At 42.5% G+C, this 7,189-nt stretch overlaps 1 long non-coding RNA gene across 1 annotated transcript; it reads right to left on the bottom strand.

Annotated features, from left to right (window-relative positions):
• Positions 1-203: 203 nt before the first annotated feature.
• LOC140625787 (uncharacterized) lies at positions 204-6,316 on the bottom strand. Its single transcript, XR_012025105.1, has 3 exons — positions 6,185-6,316; positions 4,597-4,765; positions 204-1,072 (listed from the first exon to the last, which is right to left on the bottom strand). It is a non-coding gene; the product is annotated as an uncharacterized lncRNA (long non-coding RNA).
• Positions 6,317-7,189: the final 873 nt, after the last annotated feature.

Below are 7,189 nucleotides of genomic sequence, written 5' to 3'. Positions count from 1 at the left end.
CTTATAATAGATTTCAATTGAGATGAGAAGGCTTAGTTTTAAGCCTTAAACACTCAAATATTTGACTTCACAGGGTTCCAAGATGTATATTTCAGAACTGAATTGAGTTCACAGTTTGCAATTTTCTTACTTCTGTGAATGAAGTATTGCTGTTTTGTTCTGTTTCAACCCATGTGGCAGTGTGTTCTCATTTATTAAAACCAGAGTTATAATCTCAAATTAGTGCCTGTCAGTTTCATGCAACGTTAGTTTACATATATGGAAGAAATGAGAATAATTCATCACAATGTCTGGTTGTTGTTTTTTCTTTTTCTTCTCCCCTGTCACTTAGAAGGAGGCATACTATTTTTTTCTCAAAATCTGTGACAAACCCAATATATTCCCACTTAAGGATATTTCATGTCTTCAAAGGCTGAGTGGGGAGCAACATTTCTTAAGGTTAGTTTACAATCAGGCTTTCCCCTTCCTAAGGAAAAAAAAAAAAGTGAGAGACAGATAAATAAACAGGCTTTGGGGCATTCAGTTGTCAGTACAGAGGGTCTGAGCTAGTGGCACATCCTGTTTGCAGTGGGGTAGGTAAACTATGGCTAAGTGCACAAACTTCTGTATTTGATAATTAGGCTTCAAAAATAAATAGTTTCAAAGGAGTACATTTGTCTTAGCTTTGAGAACGCTTTGTAGAGAATAACCAGGTCCGTAATTATACCACACATACAGGAAATTTGTTAAATCTAGGTAACAGTCATAAATTCCAATTCTGTATGTGCTTGTGTGGTCTTTCAGGTGCATTCATGGAAAAGAGGTTCAGAGCTTTCCTAGAAGTTTGTTTTTGCAGAAGTCCAAAATCTAGAAGTAAGTGCCTCAGGAAAGAACTAGAGAGACTTAAATACTGTTTCTGTTTCCATCATTATCACCTTACTTGGTAAACATGTTCCTGAGTTTTGTTGCCATCAAGGACAAGAATCATTGAGCCTATCTCTACAGAGCGATGGGAAGCATCTGCCTTCTTCCCTGTGTTCCTCGTTGCTCATTCCATTGAATTCTGGTGGTTGAGGATGGTATAAAGATGCATCTACAAGAAAAAAGAATCAAGGAGCATCTTTAGTTTCCATAGCAGCTGGCAGCATGCCTAGGCTCGGTGAGAGCAGTACATTCTGACAGGGCCAAAAGATGGCTGTCAAAATGCAAAATTAGTTTTATGGTTTTATTTTTATGTTTTTTTAAAATAATGTGCCTGATTGATAATATGTCTCTTACCCTATCACTAATTTCACTCGAGACTGTCAGTTTCTATTTTATAATATGTGTATTTTTATGAGGAGTCACTACTTTAACTCACTTTAATCCCAGCAGAGAAAAGTACAACTCAGCAAGGGGAATTGTTGATGTCACATACTTTTAGGGGTAGAAGGAGAAGATCTCAAAAGGCTAACAGGTTAACGTATTTTCTATGATTCATGTATTATTTGTTCATATTAATTTTTTAAAGATTTTACTTATGTATGTGAGGGAGAAAGAATGTGAGCAGGTGGAAGGGTGAATGGAGAGGGAGAGGGACAAGCAGACTGCCCCCCTGACCTTGGAGCCCAAAGCAGAGCTCGATCCCAGGGTCCTGAGATCAGACCCTGAGCCAAAGTCAGTTAACCGACTGAGCCACCCAGGTGCCCTTACATTAATTTTTAATTGAATCTAGATGTCAGGCTCCTCTTGAAAAACCTGCAGATCTGGAATCATAGTTGGCAATAATCTATTGGAATGGAACAGCAGCTGCCCAATTTGGGTGAGGCAGCTCGTCTCTAGCTCATCATCGTCCCAACTGTTTCCACCCTTTGGCTTCACTCATTCCCTTGAACTACCTCATTCCGGTGGGCATTTGAGTTTGGGATTCCTGGTCTAGAATGTGCAGTGATGCCTCAGCAAGAAGTCTATGGAGGGGCCCACTCAAATGGCTTTGAACATGAACTGTCTCATGAAAGGGGACAGCCTGATGCTAAAGACAAGCTTCACACTCAGCTGGATTTTGCCTGGGGATAGCTTGCATGGCTACTACAAAACAGAGGATCGTGTGCAAAATAATTGCTTAAGTGAAACTTTCTTCCTTCGAAAACACGTGAAAGTGAGTTTTACCTTACTTACAAATATAAAACTCAAAGTATGAAGAGACTTAAGGAAAGTGAAAATTGCACAGTGCTCAAACAGAAATTACTGGCTAAGGCAGGGAAGTCACGATCCCTAGTTTAGAAGTTGTGACTTTGAAGTGAAAATAGCTCTGGCAAGGAAGAAAAAAGGACCATTTTAGAGAAGTTCATTGCAAAGAAAGAAAAAACATAATTTTACTAGGATGGATGATTATGGCTATAAGAAAAGAGAAATCTAGATTTCGAAATATATACAATTTCCATTTAAGCCATTTATGAAGCAATTTTATACATTTACCATATTAGTTAGAGCATTGAGCACTGGCTAAAACATCCATCACCAAGCCATCACCTTACAGTTCTGAAATGTTACGTGAAAGTATTAACACACCTTTTAGGGAGCCCTAAGTATGAACATTCAGAATGATTTTGCTCATGAGTACATTTCAAACGATAGGAAACAATTCGCTCTTGGGTTTGAAAAACAACCCAACTCCAAGGTCATTTTAGAGACTCCCTATGGCCTGGAGAATGCAAGGGCTTTGGGTGAGACCGCTGGTTACAGCTGCCCTCTCCTCTCCCTGCAACCCCACCAAGACACTCTCTCAAGTTCTACTTTATCAAAACAGGTAATTTGTGCAATGGGACTCACCCTCTCACGTTCAGTGCAGGGTGGCAAAGGCAATGGATTGCAAAGGGCAAGAGCTAAACCTGGGACAGAAATAGCTGGGTGGGACCTGGGAAAGAGAGAGAGAGAGAGAGAGAGGGACCTGCAGCCCAGGGTTGGCTCTACGAGGCAATGACTGCTGAGCTGGAGTCTGGGTCCCAGAGACTGATGTTGAACGCTAAGTCCCAAAGAGAGGAGCTAAGTGATACAACAGAACCAATGGGCGAGCGAGGGTCAGACCTGACGAAGTGAATGCTAACACTGATTGAGTCGTCACCTTACGCCGGGTGTCCTTCCACACTCTGCGTGTATTCATTCATTTAAGTCTCAACACCACCGGGCTCTGTTCTTAGGAACCCGGGGCCCAGTTCACTGAACAAGTGATTGAAAGTCTGCCAGCAGCAAGACAAGCAGAACAGCCACCCGAAGAAATCTCCGGAGAACTGAAGTAGTTCTCGACTTGTGTATTGACTCCTGGACCAATCCTAGGAGATTGAAGGTCACAGGAAAACATATGGTTGGGGAAATCAGCAGCTTCTGACAGCCATAGTCTGATGTTTCTTTTATACATCATTTCATATTTAGATAGCACCTTCCTGATATTATCTTTCTAATCTTTCCATTAGGGAAGTGAGAAGAGAAGAGTGAAAATGACTTGTTCAAGGTTATAGAAGGCAGAGCAGTAACGGAAAATACTTTAACACTTTCCAACTAATCCCAGGCCCTACGTGCATAGGATTTAGGATGTGCTACATTAGCACTTAAAAAATAACTTTCCAGAAAATAATTATGACTTGGCTCCGTGCCTCGGCTCTATACCTGGGATGCCCAATGGGATCGTGCGCGCCTGCCAGGTTCGTGAAGATCAGTGTGCGAAAGAATTTAACAATGTGGCAGTGAGAGGATGGGGAAGTGGGCTGGGAGGTGGGGAGGGAGCCGTGAGTCGCTGGGAGCCCATCAACACCCAGCAAGAGCAGAAGGCCACGGGAAGAGTAGGCACCTGATGCCATAGGGCAGGCCCGGGCAGTGTGGGCCCAGACCTGGAAAGACAATAACAAAATAAGCAATAATTGTAGAGTGAGCAATAAAATAAATAGATCTTAAAAATGAAATCATAACCAGCTCCTCGGTACTTACTCTACAGAGCTGTGTAACATGGGGTGTGTTTAATTTTTAAGACTCAACTTCAGAAGGCCAGTATCATCACGTCCATGTCCTGGATGTGAAGACTGGGGTGCAGAACAGGTAAGTCAGTCCCGTGTAGACAACTACCAGGTGACAGGAACGGATACTGGACCCACGTTCCCCTGCACACAGTGTGCTCTCGGCCTGGACGTGGGGAGACCCGCGGCTATTTGGGGTTGTTCACTTCCTGCCATCTCTGGGCCCCTTTGCAACTGAGACAAACATTCCTTTCTTCAGTGAAAACCAACTCCCGTTGGCTCGGCCCTTTCTTCCCTCTTTGTGGAACTAGTCTGGCCTGTGAGGAAATTTTAGCAAATTTGTTTTGTGGATCTCAGGAATCGAGAATTCCCCAAATGACTGTTGGCTCCCACAACATTGCTTTCTGCTCCCTCTGGAGTCTTTCCTGTCCAAAGGGAGCTTTTAAGATACAGTGCAACGATAGAAAATGTATTCCTTTGACAGTCTACATAAAGCTTTGGCCTAGAAAATACCTTACTGTGTGACAAAAATAAGCATGTTTAATTATAAATAGCAAGGGACTCCAAGAAAGGGCGAAACCGTTGTTTCCACAACAAAACACTTTTGCCCACTGCCATATGTACTCACTTATTTCCCAGCACAGGAAGCATGTGTTTACTGATGGAGAGACCCAGGAGTGTGGGAACAGGTGCCTGTCCTCATAACAATAGCGACAAACAACAGCAGTGAAACTGCAGATCTTTCTGGCATCCAAAATCTGTATTCGCTTCCAGCCTCAAATTCTGTTCATTGATTCCTTTTTGGGAACAAAGAGAGACGATGAGGGACCGGTGTAGACTGTTTTACAAAGCGCATCCACATTCACACATGTCATTTATCATCATATTTTTTTAGTTCCCCATCCAAGTGATCCAAAAACTGAGCCTCGGAGAAGAGCATACCCAAAATAAGAATTTATGACTATATCTCCATTTATTTTTATTTTGTTTTTGTTTTTGTTTTTTAGAGAGAGAGCAAGTAGGAGTGGGGCAAGGGGAGAGGGAGAATCTTAAGCAGGTTCCACACCCAGTGTGGAGCCCGGTGTGGGGCGCGATCTCATGACCCCGAGATCATGACCTGAAATCAAGAGTCAGACACTTCACCTACTGAGCCACCCTGGTGCCCCATACCTCAATTTTAAAAAAGTCCCTGTACATGTGGCAAAATTCAGGTCCCGGTGATTCTCTCCAAAAAGGGTTCTCAAGGTTAAGAAAGGGATGGGGAGTGGAAGAGAGAAACCCTGTCTCCAGGTCCTCCCTTGGTCTCAGAGAAGAAAATGAGTGGCTGAGACAACAGACCCAGAAAAGAAGACAGTGGCTAAATGAAGAGCAAAATCCCACAATTTAGAGTCCGTGCTTAATTTCAATGCCAATATCACATATGTTTTGCTTTTGTTTCTCCTCTCCTTAGCAAAACTGTGAAGAAACAAAGCTGGATTTTTGCGCTGACCTCTGCATTCCACACTGTTCTTTCCTCCCCACCTACGCATCCACGGGCAGAAAATCTCGCTTCCTTAATCCATCGTCCAGCGCCCTGGTACCCGAGTGTGGTGCACAAACCCAGCAACATGAGCATGGTCTGGGGGCCTGGTAAGAAAGAAATGCAGAGTCTCAGGTGCCACCTCAGACCTACTGAATTCAATAAAATCACCATGTAGACACATTAAACAGAAAAGAACCAATCCAGGCTTTTCCTAATCTCTCTTTTTAAAGCACATCTTAAAGGAGACTAGTTCTACATCTGGCTTCTTCTGTGCTGGATGCTAGCCAGCAGGGCGATGCCTACATATAGTGCTCTCCCCAGTAAGTTCATGCTGAAGCACAATTAAATCAGTGCCCTTGGGATGCCCGGGGGGCTCAGTGGTTGAGCGTCTGCCTTTGGCTCAGGGCATGATCCCAGGGTCCCAGGATCGAGTCCCACATTGGGCTCCCCACAGGGAGCCTGCTTCTCCCTCTGCCTGTGTCTCTGCCTCTCTCTGGGTCTCTCATGAATAAAGAAATAAAATCTTTAAAAAAAAAAAAATCTGTGCCCTTAGCTCCTAAGAATAAAATGAAATTCTTGACATTTTAGGAGGTCAGTGGAGGAATTTTTGGAATCTTCTTTCTATCCAGGATGTAAAACCATGGTGGCCACCACCTCGTCTCCTCAGGCCTTGGATGTCGCTCTATCCACCCACCTGATGGTACCATGTGAAGAACACCGTGATGGAGTCATGAGGCTTGAGCTCCAGGACCGACTCAGCCACTGCTTGGTTCAACCGCTGTGGCCTGTCCCCTCAACCCGTGTGGACCTCAGTTTCTATCTTTATGAGACAGAAGCATTAAATAATAGAATATTAAAATGTCTCCCATGGAACATTAGTTCACAGATACACACATTCGAACACACACAACGTCGGTGCTTACCGTATGTGCACTTGTGCACATTAAATTTGGGGGAATTCTCTCATCTGGAGAATGAAAATACACTTATATTAAAGGACCTGAAAAGTCTTGCAGGAAAAAAAAAAGTGTAAGCGTGTAAGGAAACCTTTTAAAAAATAATTTGCCCAGAAATGACTTTCATCTTCTGCAGTTTTTCCCTCCCTATTCAACAATTAATGTTCTATGTCCACAGACAACACTTTAAGAAATGCTGGACTCGCAGACCCCAGAGCACACTTCCAGCTTTCATATCTTATCATTTTACCCCTTTCATCATGGAAGGATTCTGCTGTTTTCAAAGTAATCATAATCATTATAATCATTATTCGAATCAAATTTTGCGTTAGAGCACAACAGGTCCCGTACAAGAGCAATTACCTGGCGTGGAACAAACAACTTTGTTAATCTTTGTGACCCAAATTGTCATTGGCAATGTGAACTTGCATTTGAAAACCATTCTCAATTCATTTCAAATCCACATTAAAAGGGATTATGCTGCGGTTGTTCAACTCGACATATTATTTGAAATGAATGCAGGACCAATTGCATCTTCATCTTGCCACAAGTATCCTGTGTCAGCCTCTGTGAATTAAGACCTTGTTCAAAATATTTAGGAAAAAGTTCTCTCCTCTTGAGATCCTCTGATCCACTCCCACCACTTGTTTTATAAATAAATATATATTTTATATTTATAATATATATATTTATATATATCTTATATAATATATATATATATATTTTTCCCCCCACAGAGATGT

The sequence above is a fragment of the Canis lupus genome, chromosome 36 (genome assembly GCF_048164855.1).
Source record: "Canis lupus baileyi chromosome 36, mCanLup2.hap1, whole genome shotgun sequence".
In the NCBI taxonomy this organism is placed as follows: Eukaryota; Metazoa; Chordata; class Mammalia; order Carnivora; family Canidae; genus Canis; species Canis lupus.
This window is presented reverse-complemented; position numbering and strand designations above follow the sequence as displayed.